This window comes from Saccopteryx leptura, chromosome 2 (genome assembly GCF_036850995.1).
Source record: "Saccopteryx leptura isolate mSacLep1 chromosome 2, mSacLep1_pri_phased_curated, whole genome shotgun sequence".
NCBI lineage: Eukaryota > Metazoa > Chordata > Mammalia > Chiroptera > Emballonuridae > Saccopteryx > Saccopteryx leptura.
Window position 1 is genome coordinate 240,010,201 of NC_089504.1, and position 19,722 is coordinate 240,029,922.

The following is a 19,722-nucleotide window of genomic DNA, read 5'->3' on the forward strand; positions in this document are numbered from 1 at the left end:
CTGGGGAGTATGGGACAGCCCACAGTTTAACCAGGGCTCCAGAAATGTGACCTTCTTCCAGCTAAACCCCGAGCTACACAACATTAGGCAAGAGGTTCATTTCACCTTTGGCAAAATACAGCCATCACTTCCAGGTCTTCGTATATATATTTCTGGCGTGAGCTCCTCTCCCTGCTCCCTGGCCACCGTCCCTGGGCCAGCTCCAGGTTGCTCAGGCCTCAGCCTGGAATGTGCACTCCCACGGGAAGGGCTTCCTTCGCCACAGGCTGCATGGGCGTTGCCTCCTCTCTGCTCCTGCTGCCACCGCCACCACCCGTCATCGCCCTTGACCCACTGTGTGGTCATTGCATGACCTTGAGCAAGTTATCTAACCTTCTCTGAGCCTCTGGCTCCTCCCCTGGAAAATGGGGTTAAAATAGTAGATGCCTAACAGAATTTTTTTTTTTTTTTGTATTTTTCTGAAGCTGGAAACGGGGAGAGACAGTCAGACAGACTCCCGCATGCGCCTGACCGGGATCCACCCGGCACGCCCACCAGGGGGCGACGCTCTGCCCACCAGGGGGCGTCGCTCTGCCGCGACCAGAGCCACTCTAGCGCCTGGGGCAGAGGCCAAGGAGCCATCCCCAGCGCCCGGGCCATCTTTGCTCCAATGGAGCCTTGGCTGCAGGAGGGGAAGAGAGAGACAGAGAGGAAGGAGGGAGGGGCGGGGGTGGAGAAGCAAATGGACGCTTCTCCTATGTGCCCTGGCCGGGAATCGAACCCGGGTCCCCCGCATGCCAGGCCGACGCTCTACCGCTGAGCCAACCGGCCAGGGCCCTAACAGGATTTTTATAAGCCTTGAACGATGTGGCCCTTATAATGCACCTAGCATTGTGCCTGGAGTGGGTCAGCAGGCAGCAGGGCTTAGCTGCTACTGGCCTTAGTCGCTACTCAGTCGTGAAACTTACTGCAGACTCTGCCACAGACCTTGTTTCTCCAGGACCATGTGACTTCCCAAGACCTCGGAAGGCCCCTCATTGATTCTGCCAGCTCTCCTACTAGTATCGATCAAATATCAAGGCTGCTCTCCTCTCTGGGGGGTTGTTAATCGGCTTAAGAACACTGTACGAGGACCTCATAGATTTCTGAATAGAGTCATTGATACCTTCCCTGCAGCATCAGCTCAGAGAGGGGTCAGGGTTCTTTGAAATTCTTAGCAAATTCTTTGTTGTCTGTACTGATGGTGCTATCCTCCTCTATTGTAGTATTCATTGGCCGGATACCTGAAGATTTTCCTCCCTGTATCCGACAACACTTTACTGAGCACCAACTGTATATCCATCCTCCAAGAGGCCTTCTCTGCCACATTATCTAAAGCGCCCCCAGCCCAGTCCCTTCTCTGCTCCCTGCTTTGCTATTTCTGTCATGGCGTATTTAACACAATCTGACATTACTTGTCTGGTTACTTAGAGATTATTTTTATGGTTGCTGTGTTCACTGTTTTATGGTCAGCCTCCCCAGACCAGACTGGCAGCTCCATGAGAGCCAGGACTAGGTCTGTTCGGCTTGCGGCTGTGTCCCCACTGCCTAGAACATACCCTGAGTGTTCACTGAATATTTATCAGGCGGATGAATGCCAAGCACTGGGCTGAGCCTTCGTAAGGAGGGGAAGAATACCTGAGTGATAACATGTGGATTCTGGCCTCAAAATGTTTATTTGTGGGGTGGCCGAGGAAATGTAGTGATAGTTCTGGAAAGAACCGGGTGTGTTCTATGGAGGAGAGGGTCCTTACATTTTCTGAGGGCAGGGGATAGAGAAGATGAGGCTCCTATACCGATTTCAATTAATTTCATGTGGGCTTATTCATCTTCCGTTTCCTCTGATAGCCCGGCTATAAATATCATGCTGACAACAGGGAGATACTGTTACTATCTTCCAAAGCTGTTATACAAACATCTTGAAGAGATAGTCTAGGAAAACGGTAATCAGTGCCTCTCCTGGCAAAATGTGTAGAAATGCAAGGGATACAGGGCCTCCAACAGATGTAGATGGATGGGCTGGTAGGTGGGTGAATGGGTAGATGGATGGCTTGGTGGAGGGGCCGATGCATAGACGGGTATGGGGATTAAAACGTGCAAGGCAATGCTTTTTACGTCATGTTCCTGGAAGTCACGAATGCCCCTGGAAGTCAGGCAGGGGTCTTGTCTCTTCCCCTGCGGTTCCTTGATAGCTCCTTTTTCATCTATTGTATGTAGTGGCTTCTGCATACAATTCCATTCAGAAGTTTATAAATATATATATATAGTCCTGGCTAAAACAAGTTTGAAAATTATTAGTGTAGAGAAGTGATTCTCAAAGTTGAAAATGTATGTTATCTGAATCACTGGAGGTTCGTTGAGACTCAGAGAGCCAGACCCCACCTCCAGAGCTGCCGACTCTGGAGGTCCAGGTGGGTCCAGAAATATGCCTTTCTACATAGTTCCCAGGTGGTGCTGCTGGTCTGGGGACCGTACCTGGGGAATCACAGTTAGAGAGGAACTGGCCTGATTCGGTTACAGAGTGCAGGGAGTGTGCATGCTAGCAAACAGCTAGGCATATTGGAGAATGTCAGAAATGGATTCAGGCATGGTTTATACCCATCCCAGAGCTTTAAGCTCAATGCAGAGACAAGACCTGAATACAAATTAATATTAACAAAGAGAGGAGGAGCTATCATTTATTGAGCATGTACTACGTGCCAAAGACTGCACCAAGGGCTTTGTGTATGTGACCTCCGCTAATCACCACAACTCTGGGAGGAAGGGAATAGCACCACCCCCAGTTTTGACAGATGAGCAAGCTGAGGCTTAGAGTAGTTATCCTGCCTAAGGTCACAGAGCTAGAAGTAGGCAAGACCCAGGACTGACTCCAGAGCTTTTGAACCACACCATATTCTTCTTGCAAGCTCCCCTCTTCCACACAATTAGAGAAGGGTAGGAGACAGTTTGCTCGAGTGTCAGTTTGAATAAATCAAATGCCAAGACATAGGGAGCTAGCAGAGCTCTGGGCTGTCAGCTAGGGAGAAGAAAGTGGTTTCTCTCATTAGGGCTTTAGTGGTCAGGGTGAGGGCAGCAGGGCCCCTTTTCCAGGGGTTCAGGAAGGTATAGACTGCAAAGTGTCAGTACGCTAGTGGGCCCGGTTGTCACTGCGCATGGACGGTGAGCTTGTCTGACTTCCCTCCCCCATTGGGCCGAGTGCTCCAGGATGCAGAAATCCTGCCTGGGGTGTCCCAATTGCCCCAGCCACAGTGCAGGCACATGGCCCACTGAAAAAGAAGGGACAGTGAAGGATTAAATGGACAATAGAAGATAGCATGGAGAGCTCCCCTAGACCAGTTGCTCTCACGTTGGTTTTGCAAATGAAAGTTAAATGAGAAAGCCAGGTACATAGATGAATGCAGATTAGCTCTAAATGGAGGGGAGACTAGGTGGGTCCATAGCTCCCTTCCCCAGCCTTCCCCCACCAGCTGCACAACTCGCAGCCCCCAAGGTACTGGTGCAGAGCCCAGGGGGGTCCTAGAACAGAGGAGGAAGGTATATTCCAGTTCAACCCCCTTAATTCTCTAGAAGATCAACCAGAGACCCAGAGAGGGGAGGGGCCTTGCCCAACTTCACAGAGTGAATGGAGAATGAGGACTCAAATACCTTGATTCTGGTGCTGTTAGCTTTCTAGAACACTGAGCTGGAATTTTACCTGTTCCTCCCTCTGCCAACCAACTCCCCATTATCCTCTTCCAGGGACTGGTCTTGGACCTAAGTCATAGAAATAACTCCAGGTTTCTGTGCATGTCTGTGTTATGATAGGAAGGGGCAGAAGTGTGAGAGGTCTCTGCTATGATGGGGGAGGGAGGTGTCATTGTTGCTGATGCTGCATCGTTGAACTTCAAGTATCTGCAAGCTGAGGATGAGGACCCAGCCAGATCACTGGGGTGCCTTAGTGGCCCAGAGTAGCTGACTTGGGACCAGAAGTCCACCTGCTTCAGTTTCCCCTGAGTAGCTTGTTAAAAATACAACCTCTTGGGTCCCACTTGAGACCTGCAGACTCAAAATCTTTCAAAGCAGCATAGAGGAACTGGTATTCTCCTCAGGCAATGCTTATGCATCTGCCTGACTGATTAAGAACCACTGCTTTACGTTCTGGTTAAGACTTTGCACTAAACACCCCTACTCACAGGCACTGAAATCCATTTTCTTGGTTTGAGTTCTCACACCAGTGGCCAAAGTGGTCTAGTTTGGTAAACCATCACTTTGAAAATGTTTGAATGTGAATGCCTTCAGGTGGAAACATGCATTACAGTTAGCCACAGACCCCACCGCTCCCTGATGTCTCAGACCCAGCCCACTTTATCTGTTCCCTGGAAGCACTGATTTCTTCTCCCTGCCATCAACTCCATAATGCAAATATTTTGATTGACCCTTCACACCCCACTGTGACAGACCATCAGACACTCCAGGTTTAGAGGATTTTGAGATATGGTGCCTTAAGTTGAGATGGGGGACACAGGAATTCCAGCAATGGAGGTGCAGGGGAGAAGACAAGGACTAAATTGGGGGTGTGAACAGCAAACTTCGGATTTCTTCCTATTTTACAGTTGGTCCCCTCAGCTGCTCCAGAACCCTCACCCATCCTCCCACCACACCCACATGCCTCCTCTTGGGTTAGACGCTGCAATACCAGGTGGCAACCAGAAGATATAGACAGTCCCCAGAGTGGCCCATCACTCTCATCCCACTGAAGTCCGCTCCGGATATCGGAGACCCAGGCGGAGTGGTTTCTAAAGCGGAGTAAATAGCCACTCTCAGACCTACCTGGCAGCAGGTCTCAAGAAAACAGAAAGGCTATGGTGAAGGTTTAGCGCCATCTGTCGGTCATTAAGGGAATTGCCTCTGCAGGACCAGGCTGCGTAGAGCAAAGGGCACCTGCAAACTAGCCAGCAGGAGTTTCCTTTTCAGGCAAGAAGCTGACTCCTTTTTGCCCATTAAAGCACCCTAAGATACTAACTAGTTCGGTTGCTCTTAACCTCTTTAAGATCTTGGACCCCTTTAATAAGCCACTGAACACTAGAACACCCCAGAAAAATACACTTGTACTAGATTTTGCATATAATTTCAGAGAGTTCACAGTCCTCTGGTTAAGACCCAGACACGACAAAGGGGTTTTCCAAAGCTCACACAGCCCATGGGTGGTAGAGCCTGGTCTAGAAGTCAGATATTCCAGCTTCAAATCTGGTGCTTTTTTCTATGCCCAGACTGTCTCTTTAAGCCTTAAAGGGCTCCTCCCTCTTTATTCCTTGCCAGAGTTCTGCGAACGTTCCAAGGTGGTGGTGGGGGATGTTGACCAGTCAGCACCTATTCCAGGGATTTTGGCACTCCCACCTCTCCTGATGTTTCTAGATTCTCAGACAACCTGCTCCCGGGCCCTGCCTGGCCCACCTTCCCCTTACAGTGGCCAGCAAACTGCGGCTCGCGAGCCACATGCGGCTCTTTGGCCCCTTGAGTGTGGCTCAAAGGCCAGCTTAGGAGTACCCCAATTAAGTTCATAACAATGTACCTACCTATATAGTTTAAGTTTAAAAAATTTGGCTCTCAAAAGAAATTTCAATCATTGTACTGTTGATATTTGGCTCTGTTGACTAATGAGTTTGCTGACCGCTGCCTAGGACCTCAGGGCCCTGTGGTGACCCCTTCCCTCTCATAGAGGTCCCAGAACCAGCAGCCTGACTTGGGAGCCAGGGGAGGGATCTGATGGGCTACCGACAGGCTGTTGCCCTTGAATAAATCACTGAACCTCCCTGGGCCTTGGCTTCCCCATGTGTAAAATGCCCGGGTTGGGGACAGCCATCTCCAAAGACCTTCCATGGAGCTGTCCCACTCTCCCTAAAGGCAAGACTGACCGATAGGCACAGTCCTGCAGAAACACGTCGGAGCGACTTCCCTAGCCAAGCACCCAGGGGCAGGGCTGAAAGCTGGATTCTCTCCCGGAATCAAAGTCCGGGGTAGGTGGGGCAGGTGCGGGGAGAGCAGGGGACTACGTGAGGGAAGAGGGGTCTGTGTGCAGTGGGAACAGGGGTGACACAGAAGGCACCTGCTGGGTCTGTCAGTGCCCACCGTGGGCCTTCAACTCAAAACCGAGGCTGGGATGGTGACTGATGAATAAGAGGGTGGCTGGCAGGGTCCGGTGACATAATGTATAGGGTTCGGCATACAGCTGGTGGCTGATGAGGGAGAGTTATTGTTATATAGCTACATGCCTCACTTACTCAACACACATCAGCTCGGTTTTGCGTTGGAGGAGAGGTTCTCAAACTTGAACGTAGATCAGGATCCCCTGGGGGGCTTGTGTAAAACACAGATTGCTGGGTCCCAACACGAGGCTCTGGTTCAGCCCACCTGGGGCAGGGCCGAGAACTGGCATTTCTCTCTCTCTTCTTTTTTTACATTTAATATTATTTTGTATTAGTTTAAGGTGTACAACATAGTACAACATAGTAGTCAGACAATCAAATACTTTACAAAGTGTTCTCTGATATTTCCGGCATCCAATTGATACCGTACACAAGTATTACAATAAATACTATTGACTACATTCCCTAGGCTGTACTTGACATCGCCATGACTGTTCTGTAACTACCGATCTGTACTTCTCAGTCCCCTCCCCTTTTCACCCAGTCCCCCAAGACCCCTCCCCCCTGGCAGCCCTCCGTCTAAAAGAATGGCATTTCTCATAAGGGGATGTTGAGGCCTCTGGTCCTTTGAGAAGCACTGGCTTAGAGAGAGAAATGAGACAGACCCTCCTCATCCTTGTCGAGCTCTTCTGAGTCCAACATTAACGAAGTACATACTGTAAAGTGCGTTGTGCTATGAAAGGCTCTGTGGGAGGGCAGAGCAGGGACATCTCCAAAGAAGGAATGTCTATGCTAAGACCTCTGAGTAGAACTGGCCTCAGCAAAGCCTCGGAAAGGAGAATGCTTTGCTAAACACTTACTGAGAATGCCGCAGGACGCCTCTCAGATTTCTCACCTATTCTCCCCAGAGAGTGGGGTAGGAGGAGGATGAGCCCCATTTACAGATGAGGAAACCAAGGCTCAGAGGAGCAAAGAAGTAGCCCACGATCATGTGGCAGGAAAGCAGCCCAGTCTGCCTGCTCACAGGATGCCTGTCAGCTGCCGCCACCCCTCTGTCGCTTCTGCCCTGCACCCTCATAGCCCCCTCTCCCAGGGCAGCTGCCACCTCGACGCAGCTGCGGGACCTGGCCAGCCACACTGTGCCCGCTACCCCCGCCACTCAAGCCCTTCAAGTGTTTTCACTGCTGGGTGAATTCAGCAGATGCCTTTCGATCGCAACCTATTAAATTAGCCCTTCTCTGCAGCCCAAAGAAGATAATTATGTTTTCATTAGCCCTGGATAATGTATTACCCCCTCGGTGGCAGCCACATCAGCGAGCCTCCTTCTCCCCTCTCCTCCCCTTGGCTCTGCCAGAGACTGCTCCCCACAGGGGCCGCCTCTACGCGGCTGGGTGGGGACTGGTTAGGGTCCAGGTGACAAGAAATAGGTGGGGAGCAGCCTTTCTTTGGTTGAGAGAGGCCTTTTATCCTCTTGACACCCACACAGGGACAGAAACTGTGGGCCCAAGAGGAGTTCCAAGAATAATTGTTATCATAGTGATGGTTTAGGGAGAGCTCGCTCAGTGCAGGGCTCTGAATGTGTCTCAGTCTCTTGAATCTGGGGAAAGGGTGGCATTATCGACATCTTCCCCTGAAAACCAAGGGGGCCCTGGTAGCATCAGGTTAGAGTGAATGCCTAGGCAGCCTCTAGGGGGAAAGAATTCAAGAGCCACCACGTCCAGGAGCTTTCGGGACACTGTCACTGGGCATCGTCCACGGGCCAGTACATGGCTGAGTCTGATCTTTCGGCACCAGTAATTGAAGTCCTCTGGGGCCATGGCCCAGCACAAGCAAAGGGAGGGTATCCTCAAAAGCTGGACACTCCCCTGCCACCCTGAAAGGTGGCTCAGAATCATCACTCCCCATTTTGTACAAGGTGGAGGTGGGGAGGCAGGAAGGACCCCACTTTGGGGTCAGTAGGACCAGACTCCTAACAGTTCTTTTACCACCAATTCGCGGGGTGATCTGAAGCGAGCGATTGCCTCTCAGAGCCTCTGCTTTCCCCTCTGTAAAATGGAAATAAGAAAAGGAATCATCTCTTGCCATTTTCATGATGAGTCAATGAGATGATCCTATAACATGTTTGGTTCAGGAATGGAAAAGTATGAAGTGCGCAATACAAGCTAGCCATTGCTCTTTCTAGTGCTGCTACACATGTTGTTACTAGTTCCCCAACACAATGGAAGCAACCAGAGCGGGGGAAGAGAGTCTCCCTCCCTCCTTCCCCCCCACCCTCCCCCTCTCTCCCTCTCACTCTTCTTTCTTTTTCTGCCAAACTCTTTCTCCTCTCTCTCTTTCACTCTCTCTGCTGATCTCTCTCTCCCCTACTCACACACACACCCTTGTGAGGACCAGCTCCCACTTGGGCTTGGAGGCCCTGTCTTCCCAAATCTCTCCTTCAAGAGCTGTTATTACCCAACGGTGCTCGCTCTCCAATGCACCAGGACACCTGATGCTGAGAACAGAATTAGGGGAGTGGGGTGCCTGCCCTCCTCTCCCTGAACCCAGACCAACGCTGCCTTCTTGCGGCACAGCCCAGCCTGGCCTTGGCCCCGGCCCCACCATCTCATGACTGCCAGCTGTGCACCAACCACCCTTCTCCCCAATCTCAAAACAGCTGGTGCTCCAGGACAGGAGGTGCCCCCACTGGGGCTTCTTCTGGCCGGACCTGAACACGGGCAGGCATGGTCCCTATTTTGAGCAGGTGAACCACCAACCCAGTGGAAGAGCAGCTTCCCTTCCCCCTGGCTTCCTGATTTTCCCCAGTTGCCATGGAAATTGAGGGGAGCAGTGTTCTAAGTCTGACACCACTAAAGCCCAGCACTCAACTTTGAAATGGTGCAGGCAGAGGAAGCACGGCTCTGGCTGGAAGGCCTCTGCTTCCGCCTGGCTTCCCTGGGATGCCCCATCCAGCCTTTATGTCACTGTTCGTATTTTCATCATCATTATTATTTTTGGCTGCCATTTACTGAGCATTTACTATATGCCAGGCACTATGCCAAGTGCTTCACCAGTACCATCTTATCCTAGACATCTTCACAATGACCCTAGATCCATTTCACCACTGGGGACATGGAGGCTCTGGAATTTGCCCTGTGTGGTGCAGTCCTGACGTGGCAGAGCCCGGGGGCTGAGAGAGAATTTCTCATGTCTTCCTTCTAGTCTGTTGAAGACAACACAGACCTCCACGCACCCCTGCCAGCCTGCTCTTTTTTGCTTCCTCTCTTCCTCATCCCCTCACCCTTCCTCATCCCCACACCCTTCCTCATCCCCACACCCTTCCTCATCCCCACACCCTTCCTCATCCCCACAGCCCTCTTTCTGCCCCCCAAAGTCACACCCTCTTCTCTTTGTGCTTGATGTGCAAGACAGTCTGAAAAGCATTTATTAGTGACAGAGGGGGCTGGTGTTTCCTCTCTGCCTCCCCTCTGCGCAGCTCCCAGTCTGAGTGGGCCTGCTCCCCTGGATGAGGCTGGGAGAGGGTAGGGTCAAGCCCCCCCCTCCAGAGCCAGAGCAGGGTGCCATGAATATGGCAGTGTGTGTGTGTGTGTGTGCGTGTGCATGCGCACGAGAACGTCTGAATTCTCACTTGCCTTGACTTTTCCCATTTCCCCAAATGTGTGTGAGCAGCAGCAAGAGTGAAATGCAAAATCCCGTGCAATCTGCCCAGGAAAAGACAGCTTTCGAGAAGGGTTTATATGGTTACCCATATGTTAGGGCCCCTAAGAAAGGAAGGAGAGCTTGAGTCTGTGCATCCTCTCCTCCCCCAGCCCAGCCACCGGCCTCTCTCCACCTGTAGGTCCACAGGTGTGCCTGTCCCTTCCCTGCTCCCTCTTTCCCAGCTGCCAGACCGAAGTCCTGCTCCTGGGAAGACCAGGAAAAGGCAGCATTTCCACAAGTGGCTGCCAGTCTCCCTGTCTGCCCACCTGAGAGCCAGGGCCAGAGCTCCGGAAGCGATCTCCTTGGGGCTCCTGGGGGCTCCCAGCCCTACAGGGCGAGAGACTGTGTATCCCACTGTCGTCCCATTAAGGAATGTTACCCCAACACTGATGTAGAGACAAACAACCATCCCTGCCTCCCATGGGGTCCTCTCCGCCTCAGAGAGCTGCCCTTGTGGCTACTATATTCAGCCCCCTGCAGCCTCCCAGAAATTTTCCTGGCGTGTGTGTGTGTGTGTGTGTGTGTGTGTGTGTGTGTGTGTGTGTTTCCTGATTGAAAAAAAATGGAAATTAGGTTATATAAAAGATGTATGCTTTGGAGCCCAGAGCGGCTCTTTTAATGAGGGTTGCAACATCTCCCTCCCCACACCCATAAACCAGCCGGGTTGGACGTCACCGCTAATTCGTTTCAGCGATGATAGGATAAAGGAGGGACATTAAGAAATAAATTCCCCCTCACGACCCTCACTGAGCTCGCGGCTCAGTCCCTACATATTTATGCCACGTTTCCAGCCACTGAGCGAGGAGCTACTTAGCGCCGCGGCTCCTCCGAGGGGCGGCCAGGCGGCAGGCAAGCGCCGGCCGGACTGGGTGAGCAGGGGCGCGTGCGGGGCGCCCGGCACTGCGTGGGGGAAGCCCACACCCTCTGTCCTGAACTTGCGTTCTCTAAGGCGGAGGGAGGGGAGGGGACAAGGAAGAGGTGGGGGCTAGGCGAGAGGGGGTGGGGAGGAATCGGAAAAGCACAAAGCGGAGCGGAAGGGGGAAGACGCGCGCGGCTCCTACCCAGGGGCTAGTGGGTGCGCCTGGAGCTCTCCAGCCGCGCAGGGTAGCGGACCCGAGGATTCGGAACTGGAAGGAGGAGGAGGAGAAGGAGGAGGAAGGAGGCGGGCTGGCGCGTGGACCAGGGACCAGCGGGCGGGTGGGTGCGCAGCGCGAGGAGGCAGCCTCCGTGCTGCCCGGCTTGGCGGCAGGTGAGTTCTTGGCCCAAGCGTCCCGAGTCCCCTCCCTGTCCCCTCTGACTACCCTCTCCCTTGCGAGCCCCTGCTGCGCGCAAGAGGCACAGGATTTGCCGTGTCCCAACTTGGTTTAGGTAGCCTCGCTCTCCACCCCGAGGGCGGCCCCAGGCAGGGGGCTCTGGTCCCGGGGTCGGCACACCCACCCCACTCCAACTTTGCAAGGACCCGGGTCCCCTTCCAGCGGCACGCTCGGCTCCGAGCAGCGCGCCGACGTAATGGCGGAACCTTTGGCACCGCTTGCTACCCACAGCGGGCACTGTGGCTGGGGGACGTCAGTCTCCGGAGATCTGTGCTCTTGCCCAACCTCAACTTCAAGCTTTCCTTCATGCCCCGGTCTTCGGAGGTTATGGCACCTGTGAGCCCCCGGTAATGGCGGACTCGCTGGCATTGCTAGCCACCCTCGGTGGGGGGCCGAGACTTCACGGGCTCAGCTCCTGAGAACGTTGCTCCTGTCTGGCTCCAACTTTGCTCGGATCCTGAACGGGCTCCCGTGGTAATGGCAGGGCCGCCTGCACCTCTTACATTAGTCCTGGAGGGATTGGGGTGTAAGAGCGCTGGTTCCCAGAACCTCAAAAAGTTGCGCCTCCTGCTCGCAAGAAGCTCCAGGCTCCCAGCACATCCCCGGACTGGCGAGGAGTGCTCCTTGCCGGGAGGAGAAGCCTGACGGTGTGCACTGCGCACCATGTGTTTGTTTCCAGGTGGCTTAGCGTTGGAGCAAGGTCTGCGTTGCGCGAGATCCAAATTCCAGGGCCACCCAAGGGGCCCCTGGGCTGAGGGCCGGGAGGAGGCTCTGCAGACCGCGTCCTAGAGACTGCGAAACCCTCACCTCCACCCTCCAGGGCACTGTGACCAGTGTGGCCACGGCTCTCCAAGCGCTTGCCTGGACCGCGCTGTCCAGGGCCGGGACCCAGAAGGAGCAGCCCGCGCTGAGGAGGCAGTGGAGCTGGGGCTTCCGAGGCACCGCAGGGTTCTAATTCTAGATTTACCTTGCACTTGGGTGGCCTTAGGTAAATCCTTTCAGCTCTTTAAACCAGAGTTGTCTTGTCTGTAAAATGGGGAAACAATGCGTACCTTTCTCTTGATACTGTCGTGAGGACCTTAAGAAATCATGAATGTGAAAGTAAAGCCTAGCGTGAGTGCTGGATCCGATCCTCGGGAAATGTTGCTGGTGTTTTATTATGCTAACGCCCCAGGACCAGCTGTAGGAGATGTGATGGTCAGGAGTTTCCTGCTAAAAGCAACTGGGGGTCCGCCCCTCAGGGTCCGAGGCTGCAGTAGATTGTGCTCACCTCCAGTGGGACCCCAGTAGCCCCGGGGAAGATGCATAGATTCTTTCTCGCAGATGAAACCCTTACAGTTCAGCTCAAACCAGGAGCTCAGGCCCCAGAAGAACTCACAAGCAGCAGCAATGGGGGAAGGGCCCCTAGGGTGTCCCCAGGCAGAAGTGCAGTCCCGGCCAGTGTGTATAAACTGCATCATCTGGGCTCCTCCGGTGGTCCGAGACCTTGGGAGAAGGCAGGAAGGGCTGACGCCACAAAGCTGGTCCCCAGGGAATGAAGGAAGCCCCCCCCCCACTTCTCTAGTTTGGATTGGGCAAACACTGCAGGTTCACAAAAATGCAAGGTGGCATCGATTCTCCCCATTGTTATTTTGAACTTGGATAAAACAAGGGAGAAGCAACCTCATGCCCAGCCCTCAGGAGGCTTCTCAGCAGACAGATTTGAGAAGCATTGGCAGGTTTCCAAAGAGAGACGTTCTGACCCACGGTGTCTACCACCACCACCCCTGTCCTTTCCACCAGCCCAGAGGGATGTCCAGTTCTATGCCATCTCCAAGGCCCTGTCACACACAGCTGTTCCTGGGATATCCTCAGGGTTACTCACCAAAACTCCCCCGGGTTGTCAGTACAGTGATCTGAATCCCATTTTACAGATTTGAAAACTGAGGCTGGGTAAGCCAAGCTACCTGCCCATAATTACCTAACTGGTAAGTGGCATAACCAGAGACCTCGATGCTGGTTGGGGGCTCCTTATTTTGTGATTTTTTTAACTCATCCCTGGGCATGTAAGCATTCTGATGTGTACTCCTTCCATAGCACCCACAGTCTCATTTCCTGATACATCTGCTGAGTCGGAGGTACCCCGATAGTCAGGGGCACAACTATGTCTCCAGAAATTTTGATTTCCCCAACGTCCTAGACAATGTAGGAAAAAAGCAAGCGGCACAGTAAAAAGACCTGGTAAGGGCCTCTGTTTGAGGCCACACTTAGCTCACTTCAAGGCTGTGTGACCTCTGGCTGGTTACTGAACCTCTCTGAGCTTCAGTTCCATTATCTGCAAAATGAGAACAGTAACCCCAACGAGGGCTTGTTTTGAAGATGTTGTGATAATGTCGGTGAAGTTGTTCTGGAAACAATAGTTTTATGCCAAGATTGGTGGTTGTACAAGTATAAGGAAGCCCAGAGGAAGTCTTCTGCAGCAGTCATTGGGGCTAGTAATGTGGACGTGATTTCTAGACTAGCCTTTCCTTTCCTCTTCCTGCCTCTTCGTTTTCCCAGATGGCCAAAGCAACCCCACCCCCACCCCACCTTCATCCCAATTTGGGTTTTCCATCTGGAAGGACCACACTGTGGAAAGGCAAGAGTGGGGAGTGGTCTGGTGGGGTAGGCTACTTTCAGAGGGTCCCTGGAGCTGAGCTGCAAGGCGCTGTCCAAGGTACCACCCAGGCAGCTGTCGAACACTTCCCTGCTGTGGGGTGTTGATTTTCAAGGATGCAGGAATATTTGAGTATCAGTTCACCTGGGAATTATGAGCACACACTGGTTTGGCTGTGCTGCCTTCTTGAGTGTATGTTTTGGGGTGTCTTATGACACGACTCAATGCACTGCCTGTCACTTTCTGTGGGTCTGAGGCTTGGATCATGGTTGCGAGCCACAGGCACCAATCTGTACTCATCGGAACTGGGGCTCTTGTCTGTCACCCTCAGTGTAGAGCTGGAGAAACTGAGGCTAAGAAAAGGTAGGTGACATGCTGTAAGTCACACAGCATTGACAAAGCTGGGGTAGAACTCCAGGGTCTCCCCTCTTTGCCCAGTGCTCATATGTGATAGCATCACGCTTACTCCAGTTCAGAGAAGCCCCATAGATTCTGAACTTAAAGGCAGTTTCATTCCGTCCATTTCCTGGCTGTTGTCACAGACTGGACAAACTGGCGAGACTGAGCCTGACTCCTTCCATCTTGACCTGCACATTGGCCGTGGATCCCCATCCAATGTTAGGCATTAGCCCTGTTGGTAGACTGATCTGTCCTTTCAAAGAGAAAATTCTTTTTAAAAATGGCCTGTCAGGTATGACTTTAGGAACCAAGTAATCGCAGGAGCTAATAAATCCTGTCTGACTACCACTGGCTTCACCAAAGCCATTGGTTTGAGCTCATTTTGACAGCAGAGTCGCTCCCCCCCCCCCCCCGCCCAACTCAACCTTTGCAAGTTCTGCATATGTTTGTGTTGCTCACATACCTCTCCCTAGGGAAGGAGAATTACGAGCAGCATTCCCACAAGTCTGGAAAATCAAGTCCACTTGACCTTATTAAATAAAAATGATCTGTCAACAGAAAATGCCTCTAAGTCCCCAACAGGGTACAGTGGGCATGGATCTTGGCATCGTCATAGCTAGTGAAGACAAGCTGAAACTGAGCAGCTGTTCTATGTGGTTCTGTGACAGACGTCAGTACATTCATCAAGTGTGTAATGATGAGTGTCTGGCCCTGTGCTAGGCCCCAAAGACAGGTGCCCAGATTAAGGTGGCATGAGCCCTGCTCTGATGCAACCTGCATCTGGTTGGGCAGGGAGTGCCAAACAAGCCCTGAACCAGGAGTGAAGCTTTCACAAGGAAGGTAGAGGTGAAATGTGGCTGCTGTGCCAAGAATGGGTAACTGGGGGGTATCTGGGAAGACTTCTCAGAGGAAGCAGCATCGTGGAGAAAGGGTAACGTGGGCACAGGGTCTCTGGTGCCCAACTGAGCCAAGTTCAGCCAGATTAAAAGATGGAGCATCACACTGAAAAGCCAAAGAGGATGTCATCTGGGGAAGCTCATGGACTCTGTGACTCGGGGTGAGTGAGCGAACCTCTCTGAACCCCCAGCATGTCATCCATAAAATGAGGCTATAAGTACTTCATGGGTCATTAGGAGGATCCAGGGAGATCGTGTATGTGTAACTCTGGACAGGGGACAGCATCAGGCCAATCTCAGTGATCAAAATAAAGGACAGAAATGCAGAAAGGAGAGACCCTTTCATTAGCCCTCTGATGGGGCCCAGGCCCCTGCCACGCACTCAGCCCCGATTTTCTCTTCCCTGAAATGTAGGAGTTGGAATTCAAGGGCAACTCCATTTGCAAGCCTGCAGGTGTGTTTTCTGTGACCGCGTACAGGGTTTGCATCTTGGTTTGGTTTGGTTTGGTTTGGTCGTGTCTGTTGTTGTTGTTGCCTTTAGGTCACAGGCCCCACCATGAAATATTGTTTATATCTTGCCTGGCCCTTCAAGACATTTCAGTTTATGACCCCTTGTCTAACTTCCCCTCTAAGACATTTTTTAATTATAATATTCTAAGCTTTGCCCGAGACAAACATTTGCCCAATTCTCGTCTATCAGTGGTGTTTGTCATTTCTGCTGACAGTTCCTAATGGAAAGGCTGTTCTGTTAGGATTGAAAACACAGAGTCCCATTGCCAGCCTGGGCAGTGTTTTTTCTCCACCTCTGATTTGCGTATTCTGTAACCTAGCATTCTAAAGTCATCTCTTCTCCACTGGGATTCCCCAGAAAATGAGGGCCTTCTTTTGGGCTAGCCAAGATGTTTGAGGAGTCTTAGACTAAAGGCACCTGAAGGAAATTCCACAGATTTCCAGGGCTGTCCTGAAAAGCAGCCCCGCTTCAGCCCGGAGCTTCTGCCCACCAGCATTGGCTAGCACTCAGGATCTCTGCTTGATGCCGAAACCTGACAGTTCCGAGGCTGTCACGGGGATTGCAAAGGCGGGCCTTGCTGGGACCTGTTTCCAGGTAGAAATGAAGAAGGGAGCTTGTGACCTCAGAAAGCTTGCCCAACTTCAGATAATATCAATGAGCGTCCTATGTCTCTCAGCTAAAGGATTTTGTGTCTTCAGCAAGGTCAGAAAAGCTGCTTCTGCACCTCACAAGCAAGCCCTGACCCCTGGCTCCAGGCCAGATGCCAAAAAGAGATGCCTGGGCCATAAAGAAGTGGAAGACACTGCCCCTACCCTCAAGGGCCCCCAGTGTCCAAGAAAGGAATCAACTTGCCAATAACTAGAACTCAATGGAACAAATGATGTGGTCAGTCCATCCCCCTTGGTCATGAGAGGGCCATGTGGATTACATGGTGCTGTCTTTCCCTCCAGAAATTTTAAGCATTCAGATGTAGCCTACAGGAATAGATCAGAGCAATACTCGATAGCCACTGACATATTGTGGGCATGTTTTCCTCTTTGGTTTTTGAGCAGTCTCTTTAGCTCTAAAATATTCGGTAAGGAAAATGAAAACCAGTTGCCTTCATGTGCCAGAATTCAGGTAATGAAAAGGGTCAATAACATCCATGTGTCAGTTTATTAAGATAAGTCTTAGCTGTGAAGACCTTCCTCTGTCATTGTTCCCCTAATATGATAGACACCAAAATGAAATTCCTTTATTTGTCGCAAGCGTGGCATAAAATAATGAGAGTGGATGGTTATATATATATATTTTGGCTTGATATGTTTACTATGTTTTTTTTTAAACAAACATGCAAAAACTCCTCCATGCAGATATATGGAGTTTCTTTAACTGCTGCGTGCCATGCCCAGGATTTCTTGGGGGGGGGGGGTGCCTTCTTTAAGACTTGCCTTCAAAAAGAAGGCAAATATTTCTTTTGGAATGATGATGCCTTATTAGGCTATTAAGGCTGTATTTGCATTTTGGAGACAGCAAGTCATCATCAGGGGCCATATTTTGTGGTGAAAACAGGTGATTATATTGGATGAAATCAAGTGAAGATTTAGTTTTGAGAAGAGCTCTTTGTTTTTTGAAAGCAACATGGTATAACAGGCTGGATGTCTTGTCTGGTTCCAGACTGGTGTCTCAGTCAAGCAGCATACCCTGTACACTTCATCTTGAGGGTCTGATGACAGGAACCAGCTCCCATGAAGCCAGAAATCTTCCAACTTAAGAACCCCTTGACAGCCAATTTTTGTGCAGTAGATTGACTTCTGTCTCCTAAACAGTGGAGATCACGATGTGCTACTTGGGTTATCATTGTTTAAAAAGAAAGAAAAGAAAACCTTAACCAGTTATTTGGTACAGTTTTGCCAGTATAATTTACCTCCTCAAGTGTAATAAGGGTACTGTGGGTTTTATGGAAGACTATCTTTATTCTTAGACTATGTATGCTTAAGAATTGAGGGCTGAAGCATCTTATTTTCAGTTGGATCAGTGTGAAAGATAGGGAGGGAGGGAGGTAGACGGAAGATAGGTAAAGAGGGAGGTCGGGAGGGAGATGATAGGTAGATAGATTAGATAGATAGATAGATAGATAGATAGATAGATAGATAGATAGATAGACAGATAGAGTCAGAGAAATGATGGATTAATGGAAGGATGGATCAATCAACTGATTGATCAGTAGATACAACAGAAAGACAGGGCACATATGGCAAGTGCTAATAGTCATTGAATCTGGTTGGAAGTTTATAGGTGCCGTGCTGTTCAATTTCCTGTGTATAATATTTCATAATAAAAAGGGTGTCCAGAATAGCTTTAGTTAGACTTTGCTCTGTGCTAAAGTTGTCCCACGATTCTTAGGAGAATACAATCCAGCCTCCCCATTCTGTCCCCTCCCCCCCACACACACTTATACACACACCTGCACACGCATAGACATACACTTGTGAGCACCTGTTTTCCTGGAAGAAATGGTCCCATAGTTTCGTAGGATGTCACTGTTTTCAGTGGCAGCCTTCCTTTACATTTCCCCCTCAGCATTTTAATTAGGGCCGTGAGTCACTGGCGACAATGTCATCTACGGCTGTTTAGTATCCCAATGGAGCCCTCTTCTGTGGTGCATTACGTTAGGGGTGTTGAGCAGGCGACAGCTCCCTCTGTCAGCAGCAGGACAGGCTCTGGGTCTCCGAGGACTAGCAACAGGCAGAGTGATGATCAGTCACCCCAGCGTCATGAAGCAAGTGAAGGAACAGTGTGACCAAAGTCCTTTGGACCAAGGAATAGGCTAGGGCAGGAACCTTCCTGCAGAAGCTGTGCTCAGAGAGGAATGCACATTTCTCCAGACCACAGCACTCAGACAGGAGTGAACAGAGGGAGAGCGAGCAACCTCTCTCCTCCCTCTCTCTCTTCTCCTTTGTGCCTCCCATTAGCCAAACCCATCAGAAGCCAGGGGACAAGGAGCGTATGGATAGCCATGGAGGCCAGCCTCCTCCTGGCGCCCAGATGAGTTCTGAGTGGGGTGGAGAGTTCTGGAGGCAGCGGATGGAGAACCAGTACTGATAGGGGACACCTATGACAGGACCCAAATCACTTGAGCACATTTCTCCCTTCATTGAGCAGCTTCTAAAGGTGACCTTTCTCGCTTCCTTTTATACCTCATTATCTGTCAGGGGGTCCCACAGTCAAATACATACTTTCAAGGTCCTGGCAAGAAACAAATGAGTGAGGGGAGTCACCTTGGAGCCAAGAGGAGTGGGAGAGCTCATGCTCTACCCAAGGGCACCATCCCCGCCCAGCTGTCTCTTGGCATTCAGGTAGGCCCACCCAGTGCGAGCGCACCTTCCAGTGTTCCAAGACAACCAGAAATTTGCATTTCATGTGAAACTTCCAGTTTTTAACTGTGTTTAATGAAACTCACCTGTAGGCCTATGGGGGTTGTTTGCAGAAACTGACTAGAGCAAGCGAGTGAATAACCAGGATCCAAAGCACTTGTGTGCAGAACAGTTTACAGTGTGGGTTGCAGTTGCCGTTTTTGTAGGTCATAAAATAGTTGACCAGCTTCAATTTTACAAGGTTCAATATAATAGTATCACGCTCCCTTAGACTAATGTGTTCCGCTTGAAGCATGGTGGGATGGCAAAAAAATAAAAAAGAAAGAAAGCAACAGGCATTTAGAGGCAAACTGGTTTCTCAAATTATAAGATACGCACCAATTACCTGGGGATAGTCTTAAAATGCAGAGTCTCATTAATAGGTCTGGGGTGGCACCTGAGACTCTGCATTTCTAAGCAACTCTCAGGAGACGCCTGCTGATCCGTGAACCACACTGCATAGCAAAGCATTAGACCATGCTCATCGGTCACTGCACAAACTTCATTGAGACCCCCTCTTTAGCACTCCTTTCTATGGGTCCAAGAATTGTTACCCAAGTATGTGAAGACTACTTTATTCATTCTTTCTTTTGTAATGGGCCAGGTTATCACGTCCCTGCAGCTGTTTGGCAGGCAGTGAACTGATACCAGTCCTGCCTTCCCACATGGAAGCCACCATCTGGAACAATGCTCTAGACATGGCTTGGGCTCTCCAGTTCTCTGCAGTCTCC

The 19,722-nt window shown here is 51.0% G+C and overlaps 1 protein-coding gene across 5 annotated transcripts in view; it reads left to right on the plus strand.

Moving 5' to 3' along the window:
• The window catches only part of NOS1 (nitric oxide synthase 1), a 154,823-nt gene that overhangs the window by 50,195 nt on the left and 84,906 nt on the right, over positions 1-19,722 (plus strand). Inside the window, exon 1 of one of the 5 annotated variants that reach the window (XM_066370813.1) lies at positions 11,060-11,091. The exons of 3 other annotated variants lie outside the window; for them this stretch is intronic. The gene's annotated coding sequence lies outside the window, so the exon portion shown is untranslated. Of the gene's footprint in view, positions 1-11,059; positions 11,092-18,884; positions 18,935-19,722 lie in introns of those variants that run through there. One more of the 5 variants, XM_066370815.1, reaches the window with a different exon arrangement.